Genomic DNA, 16,550 nt, shown 5'->3' on the forward strand with positions numbered 1-16,550 from the left:
TTTGTGGCCTATATGTGTGTGTTCCCTGTGTAGTGCCTAACTGTCTCTCTGAGGCTCTGCTAACCAGAACCTCAGTGGTTATGCTCTCTCATTTATTTCAAATTGTCACTAACAGGCTAGTGACCAATTTTACCAATTTACATTGGCTTACTGGAACACCCTTATAATTCCCTAGTATATGGTACTGAGGTACCCAGGGTATTGGGGTTCCAGGAGATCCCTATGGGCTGCAGCATTTCTTTTGCCACCCATAGGGAGCTCTGACAATTCTTACACAGGCCTGCCACTGCAGCCTGAGTGAAATAACGTCCACGTTATTTCACAGCCATTTTACACTGCACTTAAGTAACTTATAAGTCACCTATATGTCTAACCTTTACCTGGTAAAGGTTAGGTGCAAAGTTACTTAGTGTGAGGGCACCCTGGCACTAGCCAAGGTGCCCCCACATTGTTCAGAGCCAATTCCCTGAACTTTGTGAGTGCGGGGACACCATTACACGCGTGCACTACATATAGGTCACTACCTATATGTAGCTTCACAATGGTAACTCCGAATATGGCCATGTAACATGTCTATGATCATGGAATTGCCCCCTCTATGCCATCCTGGCATAGTTGGCACAATCCCATGATCCCAGTGGTCTGTAGCACAGACCCTGGTACTGCCAAACTAAACTGCCCTTCCTGGGGTTTCACTGCAGCTGCTGCTGCTGCCAACCCCTCAGACAGGCATCTGCCCTCCTGGGGTCCAGCCAGGCCTGGCCCAGGATGGCAGAACAAAAGACTTCCTCTGAGAGAGGGTGTTACACCCTCTCCCTTTGGAAAATGGTGTGAAGGCAGGGGAGGAGTAGCCTCCCCCAGCCTCTGGAAATGCTTTGTTGGGCACAGAGGTGCCCAATTCTGCATAAGCCAGTCTACACCGGTTCAGGGACCCCTTAGCCCTGCTCTGGCGCGAAACTGGACAAAGGAAAGGGGAGTGACCACTCCCCTGACCTGCACCTCCCCTGGGAGGTGTCCAGAGCTCCTCCAGTGTGCTCCAGACCTCTGCCATCTTGGAAACAGAGGTGCTGCTGGCACACTGGACTGCTCTGAGTGGCCAGTGCCACCAGGTGACGTCAGAGACTCCTTGTGATAGGCTCCTTCAGGTGTTGCTAGCCTATCCTCTCTCCTAAGTAGCCAAACCCTCTTTTCTGGCTATTTAGGGTCTCTGTCTCTTGGGATTCCTTAGATAACGAATGCAAGAGCTCATCCGAGTTCCTCTGCATCTCTCTCTTCACCTTCTGCCAAGGAATCGACTGCTGACCGCGCTGGAAGCCTGCAAACCTGCAACATAGTAGCAAAGACGACTACTGCAACTCTGTAATGCTGATCCTGCCGCCTTCTCGACTGTTTTCCTGCTTGTGCATGCTGTGGGGGTAGCCTGCCTCCTCTCTGCACCAGAAGCTCCGAAGAAATCTCCCGTGGGTCGACGGAATCTTCCCCCTGCAACCGCAGGCACCAAAAAGCTGCATTACCGGTCCCTTGGGTCTCCTCTCAGCACGACGAGTGAGGTCCCTCGAATCCAGCGACTCTGTCCAAGTGACCCCCACAGTCCAGTGACTCTTCAGTCCAAGTTTGGTGGAGGTAAGTCCTTGCCTCACCTCGCTGGGCTGCATTGCTGGGAACCGCGACTTTTGCAGCTACTCCGGCCCCTGTGCACTTCCGGCGGAAATCCTTTGTGCACAGCCAAGCCTGGGTCCACGGCACTCTAACCTGCATTGCACGACTTTCTAAGTTGGTCTCCGGCGACGTGGGACTCCTTTGTGCGACTTCGGGTGAGCACCGTTTCACGCATCCTCGTAGTGCCTGTTTCTGGCACTTCTCCGGGTGCTACCTGCTTCAGAGAGGGCTCCTTGTCTTGCTCGGCGTCCCCTCTCTCTGCTGGTCCAATTTGCGACCTCCTGGTCCCTCCTGGGCCTCAGCAGCGTCCAAAAACGCTAACCGCACGATTTGCAGCTAGCAAGGCTTGTTGGCGTTCTTTCGGCGGGAAAACACTTCTGCACGACTCTCCACGGCGAGAGGGATCCGTCCACCAAAGGGGAAGTCTCTAGCCCTTTTCGTTCCTGCAGAAACCTCAGCTTCTTCTGTCCAGTAGAAGCTTCTTTGCACCCGCAGCTGGCATTTCCTGGGCATTTGCCCATCTCCGACTTGCTTGTGACTTTTGGACTTGGTCCCCTTGTTCCACAGGTACCCTAGATTGGAAATCCACAGTTGTTGCATTGTTGGTTTGTGTCTTTCCTGCATTATTCCTCTAACACAACTTCTTTGTCCTTAGGGGAACTTTAGTGCACTTTGCACTCACTTTTCAGGGTCTTGGGGAGAGTTATTCTTCTAACTCTCACTATTTTCTAATAGTCCCAGCGACCCTCTACAAGGTCACATAGGTTTGGGGTCCATTCGTGGTTCGCATTCCACTTTTGGAGTATATGGTTTGTGTTGCCCCTATCCCTATGTTTCCCCATTGCATCCTATTGTAACTATACATTGTTTGCACTGTTTTCTAAGACTATACTGCATATTTTTGCTATTGTGTATATATATCTTGTGTATATTTCCTATCCTCTCACTGAGGGTACACTCTAAGATACTTTGGCATATTGTCATAAAAATAAAGTACCTTTATTTTTAGTATAACTGTGTATTGTGTTTTCTTATGATATTGTGCATATGACACTAAGTGGTACTGTAGTAGCTTCACACGTCTCCTAGTTCAGCCTAAGCTGCTCTGCTAAGCTACCATTATCTATCAGCCTAAGCTGCTAGACACCCTATACACTAATAAGGGATAACTGGGCCTGGTGCAAGGTGCAAGTACCCCTTGGTACTCACTACAAGCCAGTCCAGCCTCCTACAGTCAGTTAGTAGCGAATGAAATGCAGAATTTTTTTAAGTATAACAATATCAGACATATTACCACTCCACTTTATGAACCGCAAAGCAATGGTCAGGTTGAGAGATTTTACCAGGTTCTTAAAGAAAGTATCGTCTGGGCACGTGGATTTGGTAGGCTGTGGAAGGAGAAGTTAAGGGAAAAATTATGGTAGTATTGCATAACTCCACAGAGTACAACATAAGTGAGTCCTTTTAAATTACTGAAGGGAAGGCATCCTGTATCTAAATTGTGTCCGTGGTGGTTCAAGGAGAGACAAAGTAAAGATTGTGAGAATGTGTCTATGGAAGAGGTCAGAGAAAGGGTGAGGAGAAAACAGAAGTTCAAGGAAACATATGACAACAAGTGAAGAAAGAACTGAGAATTGCAATTGTAGATTGGGTCAGGATACGTAAGCCAGGGTTTGTGAGAAAGGGTGCGTCTAAGTTTGGGAGAGCTTTGAAGGTGATTAAACTGTATAAGAAGAGTGTGGTTACACAGAATGGCAGAGTGTGAAATGTGAGCCGATTGGCGAAGTGAAGTAGAGGTTGTGAGTACCTTGATGAGGGAAATTGTGATAAACCTGTTGTAAAGGTAGGAACTGATTTTGGTGTGAGAATGTTGCCATCTGTTGAATGTGTCGAGGAAGGTGGGAATCAAGAACAGATAGCTGTGGGAAACGAAATTGGAGATGAAGAGGTAATTACAGAGACCGCTGGGAATGATGGCGATGCTACTATAAACAATAATTCTATTGCATCACAGGTGAAATCCAATGCTAGAACAAGATGTTGGCCACAAAGTTCGAAGATTTTGTTTAAGACTATTAATGTATATATATATAATATAATGTAAATCTCTCTGTATTAGTTTAGCATTGGCCTGCAAAGTTCGAGGATTTTGTTTAAGACTATTAATGTGTATAATTATTATATATATATATATATATATATATATATATATATATATATATATATCAACACTTTTCTCCCGCGCTAGCGAAGGAAGACAGCACTCCACGAACACAGCAAGTATAAATGTTTAATCGCCAACAGGGACGCGTTTCGGCGTTACCGCCTTCTTCAAGGGTTGAAGAAGGCGGTAACGCCGAAACATGTCCCTGTTGGCGATTAAACATTTATACTTGCTGTGTTCGTGGAGTGCTGTCTTCCTTCGCTAGCGCGGGAGAAAAGTGTTGATGTAATACGCGGTGGCGCACGTATCAAGACTAGCACCTTTGACGGTTTGGTGCAGAAAGGAAACGCCGAGTTCGAGTGTTTATATATATATATATGTTCGATGGCATGTGTAGCTGCAGATACACATGCTGTGCACAGTCCGCCGTCTGGTGTTGGGCTCGGAGTGTTACAAGTTGTTTTTCTTCGAAGAAGTCTTTTCGAGTCACGAGACCGAGGGACTCCTCCTACTTCGATTCCATTGCGCATGGGCGTCGACTCCATCTTAGATTGTTTTTTTTCCGCCATCGGGTTTGGACGTGTTTCTTTTCGCTCCGTGTTTCGGGTCGGAAAGTTAGTTAGAATCTCGGAAAAAAACGTCGGTATTGTTTGCGTTCGGTATCGGGTTAGTTAGAACAAATCGACACCGAATTTTGAAGAGCTCCGGTGGCCCTTCGGGGTTTTTTCGATCCCCCGTCCGCGCCTGGTCGGCCCGGCCACGTGCGACTTCAAGGCTCATGGAACAGACCCCATTCCGTTTCTGCCCAAAATGCCATCACAAGTATCCGTATACGGATCACCATCTGGTCTGTAACTTGTGCTTGTCCCCCGAGCACAAGGAGGATAATTGTGAAGCCTGTCGAGCGTTTCGGTCGAGGAAGACGCTGAGAGACCGAAGAGCCAGGAGACTACAAATGGCGTCCACGCCGACAGGTCAAGATCGTTTCGAGGAGGAAGAAGAAGCTTTCTCCGTCCGCGAGTCGGATTCGGAAGAACTCGACGCCGAAGAAACAACCAAAACCGTGAGTAAGACGTCGAAAATCAAGACTCACAAGAAGTCTACAAAAGCCCAGGGGACGCCACCACCAACAGGCCATGGCTTAACCCGAAAAATAGGTGACCCATCCAAGGCACTGAAAAAGGGCATGCTGGTGTCGAAGTCATCCGACTCCGGTCGAGATACCGCCACACAGCAACCTCGGAGCCGAGACGGCGGCTCCGAGAAACTTCGGCACAGAGACAGCAGCACCGAAGAATTTCGGCACCGAGACACGCCGAAAACAAAGAAGGTTTGTTCAGAGCCTAAAAAGACTTCCGAAAAGGTTTCGGTTCCGAAACAGCCAGCCTCGGAGCCGAAAACTAGTTCCTATACAGAGGAACAAGGACTAACCTCCCAATTACATCGATTTGGAGAGGAGCTTCAATCTGCAGAGCCTGACTACACACAAAGAAGGCTTCATATTCATGAGGACACAGGGAAGATAACCACTCTTCCCCCAATCAAAATAAAAAGGAAACTTGCCTTTCAACAAAAGGACAAGCAACCACAGGCAAAGGTGGCAAAGAAAACAACCCCACCACCGTCTCCACCACCATCAATACATGCATCACCAGCAACAACTCCACCACTGATGCACTCACCAGCTCATACCACAATGAGTCAGGATGATCCCGATGCATGGGACCTCTACGATGCTCCAGTGTCTGACAATAGCCCAGACTCTTATCCTACAAAACTGTCACCACCTGAGGACAGTACATCCTATACACAGGTGGTCGCAAGGGCAGCCGAGTTTAACAATGTGTCCTTACATTCGGAACCAATTGAGGATGACTTTCTCTTTAACACCCTGTCCTCCACCCATAGCCAATATCAAAGCCTTCCCATGCACCCAGGAATGCTAAGACATTCAAAACAAATATTTCAGGATCCAGTTAAAGGCAGAGCCGTAACTCCAAGGGTGGAGAAAAAATATAAGCCACCGCCCACTGATCCAATATATATTACAACACAACTAACACCAGACTCAGTAGTTGTGGGGGCAGCTCGTAAGAGAGCCAACTCTCATACCTCAGGCGACGCACCACCTCAAGACAAGGAGAGCCGCAAATTTGATGCTGCGGGAAAAAGGGTTGCAGCACAAGCAGCAAATCAGTGGCGTATCGCCAATTCACAAGCACTTTTGGCAAGATACGACAGGGCTCATTGGGATGAAATGCAACATTTCATCGAACACTTACCCAAGGAGTTCCAAAAAAGAGCGCAACAGGTGGTGGAAGAGGGACAAAGTATCTCAAATAATCAGATACGGTCTTCCATGGATGCAGCAGACACAGCTGCAAGGACAATAAACACTGCAGTCACAATACGAAGGCACGCATGGCTGCGCACTTCTGGGTTCAAACCGGAAATCCAGCAGGCTGTGCTCAATATGCCGTTTAATGAACAGCAATTGTTTGGGCCGGAGGTAGACACTGCCATCGAAAAACTCAAGAAGGACACCGATACAGCCAAAGCCATGGGCGCACTCTACTCCCCGCAGAGCAGAGGCACATTTCGGAAAACACCTTTTAGGGGAGGGTTTCGAGGTCAACCCACAGAAACCACAACCTCACAAACAAGGCCTACCTACCAGGGTCAATACCAGAGGGGAGGTTTTCGGGGGCAATTTAGAGGGGGCCAATTCCCAAAAAACCGAGGGAAATTCCAAGGTCCCAAAACCCCTCAAAATAAACAGTGTCTCACAAGGCACACACCCCCATCACATAACACCTGTGGGGGAAGACTAAGCCAATTTTACAAACTTTGGGAGGAAATAACAACAGACACTTGGGTCTTAGTAATTATCCAGCATGGTTATTGCATAGAATTTCGCCAATTCCCTCCAAACGTCCCACCGAAAACACACAATATGTCAAAACAACATATAGATCTTCTAGGACTAGAAGTTCAAGCATTGCTACAAAAGGACGCAATAGAATTAGTACCAACTCAACAAAAAAACACAGGAGTTTACTCACTGTAATTTCTAATACCCAAAAAGGACGAAACTCTGAGACCAATACTAGATCTCAGAACACTAAATACCTACATAAAATCAGACCACTTTCACATGGTCACGTTACAAGACGTAATACCACTGCTCAAACAGCAAGACTACATGACAACATTAGATCTAAAAGATGCGTATTTCCATATACCAATACATCCCTCACACAGGAAATACCTAAGGTTCGTATTCCAAGGAATACATTACCAATTCAAAGTGTTGCCATTCGGAATAACAACTGCACCAAGAGTTTTTACAAAATGCCTGGCAGTAGTAGCTGCACATATCAGAAGGCAGCAAATACATGTGTTCCCGTACTTAGACGACTGGCTAATCAAAACCAACACGCTAAAACAGTGTTCACAGCACACAAAATATGTCATACAAACCGTTCACAGGCTAGGTTTCTCCATCAACTACGCGAAGTCACACCTTCAGCCGTGTCAAACGCAGCAATACTTAGGAGCGACAATCAACACAGCAAAAGGGATTGCCACTCCAAGTCCACAACGGGTTCAAACATTTCACAAAGTAATACAGGCCATGTATCCAACACAAAGGATACAAGTCAGAATGGTAATGAAACTACTAGGCATGATGTCTTCATGTATAGCCATTGTCCCAAACGCAAGATTGCACATGCGGCCCTTACAACAGTGCCTAGCATCACAATGGTCACAAGCACAGGGTCAACTTCTAGATCTGGTGTTGATAGACCGCCAAACATACATCTCGCTTCTATGGTGAAACAGTACAAATTTAAACCGAGGGCGGCCTTTCCAAGACCCAGTGCCACAATACGTTATAACAACAGATGCTTCCATGACAGGGTGGGGAGCACACCTCAATCAACACAGCATCCAAGGACAATGGGACATACATCAGAGACAGTTTCACATAAATCACTTGGAAATGTTAGCAGTATTTCTAGCGCTGAAAGCATTTCAACCCATAATAACCCAAAAATACATTCTTGTCAAAACAGACAACATGAGAACCATGTATTATCTAAACAAACAAGGAGGGACACACTCAACACAGTTGTGCCTCCTAACACAGAAAATATGGCATTGGGCGATTCACAACCACATTCGCCTAATAGCACAATTTATTCCAGGGATTCACAACCAGTTGGCAGACAATCTCTCTCGAGATCACCAACAAACCCACGAATGGGAAATTCACCCCCAAATACTAAACAATTACTTTCAAATTTGGGGAACACCTCAAATAGATCTATTTGCAACAAAGGAAAACTCAAAATGCCAAAACTTCGCATCAAGATACCCACAAGATCAATCCCAAGGCAATGCTCTATGGATGAACTGGTCAGGGATCTTTGCATACGCTTTTCCCCCTCTCCCTCTCCTTCCATATGTAGTAAACAGGTTGAGTCAAAACAAACTCAAACTCATACTAATAGCACCAACATGGGCAAGGCAACCTTGGTACACGACACTACTAGACCTGTCAGTAGTACCTCATGTCAAACTACCCAACAAACCAGATCTGTTAACACAACACAAACAACAGATCAGACATCCAAATCCAGCATCTTTGAATCTAGCAATTTGGCTCCTGAAATCCTAGAATTCGGACACTTGCACCTCACACAGGAATGTATGGAGGTCATAAAACAAGCTAGGAAGCCTACCACTAGACACTGCTACGCAAACAAGTGGAAAAGATTTGTGTATTACTGCCAGAATAATCAAATTCAGCCATTAACCGCATCTCCAAAAGATATAGTTGGATATTTACTACATTTGCAAAAATCAAATCTAGCTTTCTCTTCCATAAAAATACATCTCACCGCAATATCAGCTTACCTACAAATTACTCATTCAACTTCACTATTTAGAATACCAGTCATTAAAGCGTTTATGGAAGGCTTAAAAAGAATCATACCACCAAGGACACCACCTGTTCCTTCATGGAACCTCAACATTGTCTTAACAAAACTCATGGGTCCACCTTTCGAGCCCATGCATTCTTGTGAAATGCAATACTTAATGTGGAAAGTTGCATTTTTGATTGCCATCACATCTCTAAGAAGAGTGAGCGAGATTCAAGCATTTACCATACAAGAACCATTTATTCAGATACATAAAAATAAAGTAGTTCTAAGAACAAATCCAATTTTTTTACCAAAGGTTATCTCACCGTTCCACTTAAACCAAACAGTAGAATTACCAGTGTTCTTCCCACAACCAGATTCTGTGCTGAAAGAGCACTACATACATTAGACATCAAAAGAGCACTAATGTACTACATTGACAGAACGAAACTAATTAGAAAAACAAAACAACTATTTATTGCCTTTCAAAAACCTCATACAGGAAATCCAATTTCAAAACAAGGCATTGCTAGGTGGATAGTTAAGTGTATTCAAACCTGCTATCTTAAAGCAAAAAGAGAGCTGCCTATTACACCAAAGGCACACTCAACCAGAAAGAAAGGGGCTACCATGGCCTTTCTAGGAAATATTCCAATGAACAAAATATGTAAGGCAGCAACATGGTCTACGCCTCATACATTTACCAAGCACTACTGTGTAGATGTGTTAACTGCACAACAAGCCACAGTAGGTCAGGCTGTACTAAGAACATTATTTCAAACTACTTCAACTCCTACAGGCTGAACCACCGCTTTTGGGGAGATAACTGCTTACTAGTCGGTGCACAGCATGTGTATCTGCAGCTACACATGCAATCGAACGGAAAATGTCACTTACCCAGTGTACATCTGTTCGTGGCATGAGTCGCTGCAGATTCACATGCGCCCACCCGCCTCCCCGGGAGCCTGTAGCCGTTTAGAAGTAGATCTTGAACATTTGTACATTTGTAAATATATTACTTTAACCTTTATTATGTACATACGTATTCATTCCATTGCATGGGCACTATTACTAATATACACAACTCCTACCTCACCCTCTGCGGGGAAAACAATCTAAGATGGAGTCGACGCCCATGCACAATGGAATCGAAGTAGGAGGAGTCCCTCGGTCTCGTGACTCGAAAAGACTTCTTCGAAGAAAAACAACTTGTAACACTCCGAGCCCAACACCAGATGGCGGACTGTGCACAGCATGTGAATCTGCAGCGACTCATGCCACAAACCGATGTACACTGGGCAAGTGACATTTTCCACATATATATATATATATATATATATATATATTAATAATGTAAATCTTTCGATATTAGTTTAGTATTTCGTTCTGTTTTGTTTAAAGAGGGAAAAAGTGTTATATGTTAACTTAGAATATGATATGTGGTAGAATGTGAAGTGTAGAATGTTATAAGATTCTGGAGGTGGAACTGGATATGAGGAGATGGAGGTCTAAGCAGGAAGAAGTGTACTGTGCTGTCAGAGAATAAATACAACTACTTTTTGTACCTTGGGTGTGTGGAATTTTACACACTGTTTAAAAAATAATTGCGCTTCTTGGTTTGTAAAATCATTAAAATTGAGGCCTAATAAAGTTAAGGGAAAATAAGAGGTGCAGCAGTAGATATCAGGGCTTGGTATATTCCTTGTGTCATACTTAAAAATAAGATATTAGTTTATATCATTTAAACAGTTTAAAAGTTAAATCAGTTTGACGTGTTGTTTTCATTTAATTTTGCTTGCGGTTGTGAAATATATTTCCCAAATTTGGCCAGCTCTACTGGCTCTTGTAGAGTAAATACCAAACTTCTAGCCTGAGAGTAAGATCTTATGCTGTAGCAGAGGAAGAGAGGTCTTACTAAAGTGCATTGTGCGTTCAAAAGTCCCGGACAGCTGCATAATAAATGGATACATGTCTCTGTTTTATAGCCACAAAGTCTGCAACAGTTTATACTGGTAAGGGAGCGCCAGTTTGGATTCAGTTCCTTTATTTTTAGGCCAAGCAATCTGGCAAAGGCAATTTTTTCCTGATTGTGCAAGCTAAGTAGGGCTGGGGTGCCAGATGCTGTGTATCACTCTTATAAGTTACCACCACTAATCTTTATACTGCTGTGTTATTCAGTTTACCCAGATGACATGCTTGGGAAAGGATTTTTATCTGTCTTTTCAGGATCGCCTTAATGGATATTTGTGACTGTGCTAGTTTTGTCAGCACAGCTTGTTCGATTTGTAGGCCTGGTAATGCTGTGGTTAAGTATTGTAACCATGGGTTTGACTTTGTTTCGAAGATGTAATGAAGAAATAATTTCAGAGTATTAGTAGGTGCCATAATTAATTTGTGGTAGTACTTCATGAAAGCCCCCATATGTGCCCAGTTTTGACCTTCCAGCCCAAATTCTAATCTTATCAGCTTACTCCTTAAATACTGAGGGATTTTGAATATTCTTTTATACATTTTCACCTAAAGCTTTTCTGTCAGCGCAGTAACGTTACCTGGGTTTGCCTCATGGCCATAATTTAATGCTGGTAAGAAAGAAGCTTTCAGTACTTGAAGGATTAGTCTGGCGGTCGGGCTTTCTGTGATTTTGTTTAACTTGCAAAGTCTAGTTGTCATGAAATCAGCTTTTGCCTTCAAGTGATGAAGATCAGCTTTGGGCTTTCCATTGGCTGAAAGCCAGACACCCAGATGGTTGTAGGTGTCTTTGCTACAGATGTTAAGTTGCCCCATTTTCCAGTTGAGGTGCCGGTATTTCTGCAGCCCACCAAAAATTATTACTTTAGTTTTTGGGGGATTCGCTCTGATTTTGTTTGCGATGTTATAGTCATACAGAGCTGTAAGTGCTTTTTGTAGGCCAGTTTTTGAATGGTCCAGCAAGACAATGTCATTTGCATATTGCAGGAGGGTGAGTCTAAGGTTCCCAATTTTTGGTGGTATCAGGTTTTCTTGTTTTAGTGTTTGCGACATGTCTGCTGTATAGAGATTAAATAGAAGAGGCGCGAGCACACAACCTTTCTTTACCCCCCTGGTGGTGGTGATCTTCTTACTAATGGCAGACTTCGATAGCTTAACTCTTACCCAGGTTAATGAGTAAAGTAAAGTTATTACCTTTAGTAGTTTGCTTGGAACTCCCCAACTTTGGAGTTTTCTCCAAAGCTGGTTCCAGTCCACTGCATCAAATGCTGCAGACTAATTTACAAATCACACAAAAAATGGAGGAGTCTTTTTAGTAGTTGCTTCGTGTATCAGAAATGAGAGAGCCAGTACATTATCTATGGTCGAGGATTTTGCTCTAAAGCCGGTTTGGCAGAGAGGTACTACCCCAGTGTCCTCTGCCCAGTTTTGTAGTTCATCGAAGAGGACAGAGGCAAAGCCTTTTGCTTCGATGTCTAATAGGGCGATAGGGCCCATTGATAATCTCCAGCAGGGCCGGCAGAGAAAGCTCTAATTCCGTAATGGTCAAAAGGACATTGTCGGCCTACAGGTATATTTTAGAGGTGTCGCTCGGCAAAGTGAGACCCTTTATCGAGGGGGAGGAGCGAATGGCAGCGGCAAGGGGTTCTATCGCCAATAGGAACAAAAGGGGCGAGTGGGGACATCCCTGTCACGTCCCTCTTTGGATGGGGAAAGGATCCGAGAGGAAACCTCTGCAGTTAACTCTGGCCGTGGGTTGGTCGTACAGCTGTCGTACCATGGAAATAAATCTGTTGCCCAGACCGAACTTCGCCAGCGTCGCAAACAGATAGGGCCACTCCTTGCGATCGAACGCCTTCTCGGCATCTAGAGACAAGGCCAGTGCAGCTTCAGGCAATTCCCTAGATGTCCATAGAGTATGGCACAGAGTACGCAGGTGATTTCGGGAGGTGCGACCCGGTACAGACCCCACCTGAGTACGATGGATCAAGTATGACTTTACGCAGCGGTTTGCTAAGATATTGGCTAAAAGTTTAATATTGCTGTTCAGGAGAGAAATGGACCGATAGCTGCCGCAAAGCAGGGGGTCCCTCCAGGTTTTGGGATAACCGCTATCGTGGCATTATTGGAGATGGCTCCCAAAGAACGGAGAAGGGAAGGGGTAGAAACACGAAGGATGGACCGGGAGGGCAGAGAAACCCTGAAGCTGTCCTCAGGAGCGGAGAGAAGGAAAAAAGAGAGTGAGAAAAGAGAAGAGGGGGGGAAAGAGAGAAGGGGGGAAGATGAAGGAGGAAAGAAAGGAGAAAGGAGAGAGAAGGAGTGAAGAGTAAGCAAAGGAAGGAAGGGAGGTAAGGAGAAAGGAGAGAATGAAAAGAAAGAAGAAAAAAGAGAAAAAAAAGAGGAGAAAGCGGGACAGAAGTCCCGATGATCCCGAACTGTAATGTAACCTGCGGGTCTAAACCTAAGCCTCTGGAGCCCAATCATATGACCGATGGGCCCCTGGACGGGGGAGGCAATGCGCACGTGACACCACAGTCCCACATTCCCAGTCCCCCCACCAGGGCGCGTGCGTCATGGGTGGGGCAGCAGGAGAGCACGCAGCGAGGGTCAGAGCAACAGTGCACCGCAAATTAGGTGGGGGGGTGTGTGCGTGGGAGAAGGAATGGTGCATGGCATATCAAGAAGGATATCAAGGCCGAACCACAACAAAACCACATCGAAGGAGACGCGGGAATGGGGGAGCGGAGATAGGGGAAAGGTAAAAAAGTAGCCCCCAAGTGATATATATATGGAATATCATCCAGTATCAAAGCTTGAAGTGTGGTGGTGTATCTATGCACAGGTTAACCTGGCCGCGTTGGGGGGCGGGAGGGGGCAGTCCAATATGAGAGGAGAGAGTGCCGCAGCGCCAATGAGGAAAAGCGGGGGGGGGGCAGGAGGAGGGGGCGATGTGCCGGGGAAAGATGAAGAGTAAGTCTCTATCATGCTAAACCAAGTAGCCGAGAGAACCTGAGACTTCCAACAACTGACATACAACAGCAGTTAAACTTAGAACATCTTGTTAGCAAAAGGGATCAGAGAAGACTTGTAAGCAGTATTAATCGCACATCAAACAAACCAAATAAGAACTAGGTTACTAAGTGCGGCTGCCTTTAGCCCAGTGAGAGAACTGGCCATCTATAAGCGAAACGTCTGTGATGTGTTAGAGGCAAGTACTCATCTCTCTGTCATCTCAGTGGTAGGGTCGCTACGGTGTCTCACGGGACTCCACGTCCTTCGATGGCAAGCCACCCCTGGGGTATTACGATTCCTTGTCCTCACGTGGGGGTCGAAGTGGGTTTCGGGGGTGAGCGAGACTTGTCTCTGTCAGTGATCTGCGGATGCATTGCCACCGCCTGCAGCACTTGACCTCTATCGTCATAACTCTTCGTGAGTCTCTCCAGGTCCCTCCCCCTGGGGTGAGAATCAGTGGCAGGCTGTTCCTTGTCTTCAGAAGCAGAAGAGACGACACCCAGGGGCGGCCCCAGCGGGTCTTGAGGCCGGGTGAAGGACGCTGTGTCCATGGACTGGGTCTGGTGCTGAAAACCATCCAAAAACACTTGTAGATCCTCAGGGTCGTAAAAGTCTTTTGACACTCCATTTTTGGTGATCATATCCTGGCTGGTTCGAATAAGCCGTATTCCACGTCCAGCTGATGGAGGCGGGGTCGAAGGTCCAAGAAGGTCCTCCTACGCTTGCTGGTTTCCTTGGAAAAGTCAGCCGTTAGTCTAACCTCCAGGTCGTCCAGCCGAAATGGGCCGTGCGTTCTGGCCGCCTGCAATGGTTGACGGGTATGTACATGGCGCAGCAGGCATGCTATGATTGGGCGAGGACGGTTGGCATTGTCTCATCGTTTGGGACCTAGCCTGTGCACCCTTTGAAATTCCAGGGGGGGGGGGTCAAAGATAATGCCAGTCAGCTTGGGTAGGGTCTCCCGCAGGTAAGAGTGTATGTCCGCACCGTCAACATTTTCCGTGAACCAGAGGAAGCGAATATTGCCTTTGCAGCTCTTGTCTTCTAAGTCTCATCAGAGGTATAGGAGTTCTTGGTCTCTGTCCACCCAGGAGGCAATGCGTGTTTCCACTGTTGTTACTCGCTGTTCTAGAACCGTAACTTGTGTCTGAAAGCCTGCTATGTCCAAACGCATGGATTTCGTCTCCACCGCCAGAGAGGCCATGGCGCTGTCCATACCTTCCAACTTGCGGCTCACTGCCGAGATCTCCAGCAGGAAATGGTCCATGGTCGCCCCTTGTGCAGATTCTGCCATACTACTGGAGGGGGTGAGAAAGTGCTCCTCCGTGGGTGGGACTCCCTGGTGGCGTAAGGCTTCAGAGAAGAGCAGTTACCGGGACGGCTTACCCGGGTGTTTGCTTGACTTCCTTCCGCCGGGCATCGCACGCTCCCCCCGTATTGGTAAGGATCGGGAGAGTATCAACCCACGGTGCGGCAGGCGCCGGAGGGCAGGCGGGCGATGCAGGAAAAGAAGAGAAGGAGGAGGGGGGGTGTCGTCTCTCAAGCAGTGACCATATCCCAGCTATGATCAGAGAGCGTTCACCGGGGCTTCAGTGATCAATGGGCCCAAATCGCAGTCAGATGGGAGGATGCTGGGCCCCGTCGTTTGTGGTCCATTACGGAGAGGAGCGACAGGACAGAGAGCCCTCCAGTTGGCCAGTGCCGGTAAGGCCAGTCAAGTTTTGTTGGCGCTCCAGCCCGTTGGTTCAGAGCGGTACAGGGGTATTGGCAATAGTAGTACGAGGGTCTCACACCACAGCAAACACCGCCGTGGATGGTTCTTTCCAGAGAGTGCAATCAGGGACCCCCCGCATCGCCAACAGGGTGCATGATAAAGAGTCTTGTTGTTCGCACAGGCTCACTGTATGAAACCGCCTGGTATCGCACCACTATGTGCCCCTCCTCACCTCGCAGTCCTCCACCTCTGTGATCCCGTTTCGTGGCCCTCCTCCGGCACCATCAATCAGGGGTCGCCCCCCCAGCGCGCCCCTCCACCGTGCTCCTGGTGTGTTCATGATGCGTTAATGGCAACCATTTCTCAGGCGCCATCCCCCTCTGCCACCGCCCCAACACGGGCTCTCCAGCAACTCCCCGGGAGGGGTGGGGGCCGCCGATTATGCGAGGGCAAGACAGGCCGCCGTCCCTCTCTCCTCCGTTAGGGTCCAGTCGGTGGGTGTGCCAAAGCCAAGGCTCCGATCACTGCCCCAGGCGCCACCCGCGTTACAGCCGCGAGGAAAGGCAGTTTTGGATGGTAAAGTAAAAGAGAGCGGGTGAAGGCCAACAAGTGGACGAGGGCGCGGCCACAGTCCAGGCCCCCTCTCACCCGACAAGCCGATCGCCGCCGTACACGGCCGTATTCAGGGCTTCTCAAGGACCCGGTCACCTGCGCGCCCCCAGATTACGCGAGGTCACGGCTCCTCGTCTGCTCAAAGGCCGCCAGGCCGCCGTTTCCCCTGCGCTTTCCGGTGGGGGAATCAAGCATCTCCCGCTGCTGCCCAAGGGGGCCCTCAGCGTCCTTCCAGTGCGCGATGTGGGGCACCTCTGCACACATCTAAAGCCGCTGCCCCCGCCCAGATGTCCATCACTCCACAGAGCTCTTCTGATCATCAAGTATGTCTACATTTCTGCATATCACTGCTTCAGTGTAATTCTGAGGGAGTGAGAGAGGTTTTTGGAGGGTGTGGGTCTCATCCGTTTGTACATTTTCCCTTGCGACTGGGAAATAGGGCTGGTTAAGATGATTGTCCTGCTGGTATACCAGAGCCGGAGCCGGAGCTAAG

At 47.3% G+C, this 16,550-nt stretch overlaps 1 protein-coding gene across 1 annotated transcript in view; it reads left to right on the forward strand.

The window, feature by feature from the left end:
• Positions 1 to 16,550, forward strand: part of LOC138300801 (microsomal triglyceride transfer protein-like) — a 498,282-nt gene that overhangs the window by 38,043 nt on the left and 443,689 nt on the right. The window lies entirely within an intron of this gene.

Source organism: Pleurodeles waltl, chromosome 6 (assembly GCF_031143425.1).
Source record: "Pleurodeles waltl isolate 20211129_DDA chromosome 6, aPleWal1.hap1.20221129, whole genome shotgun sequence".
In the NCBI taxonomy this organism is placed as follows: domain Eukaryota; kingdom Metazoa; phylum Chordata; class Amphibia; order Caudata; family Salamandridae; genus Pleurodeles; species Pleurodeles waltl.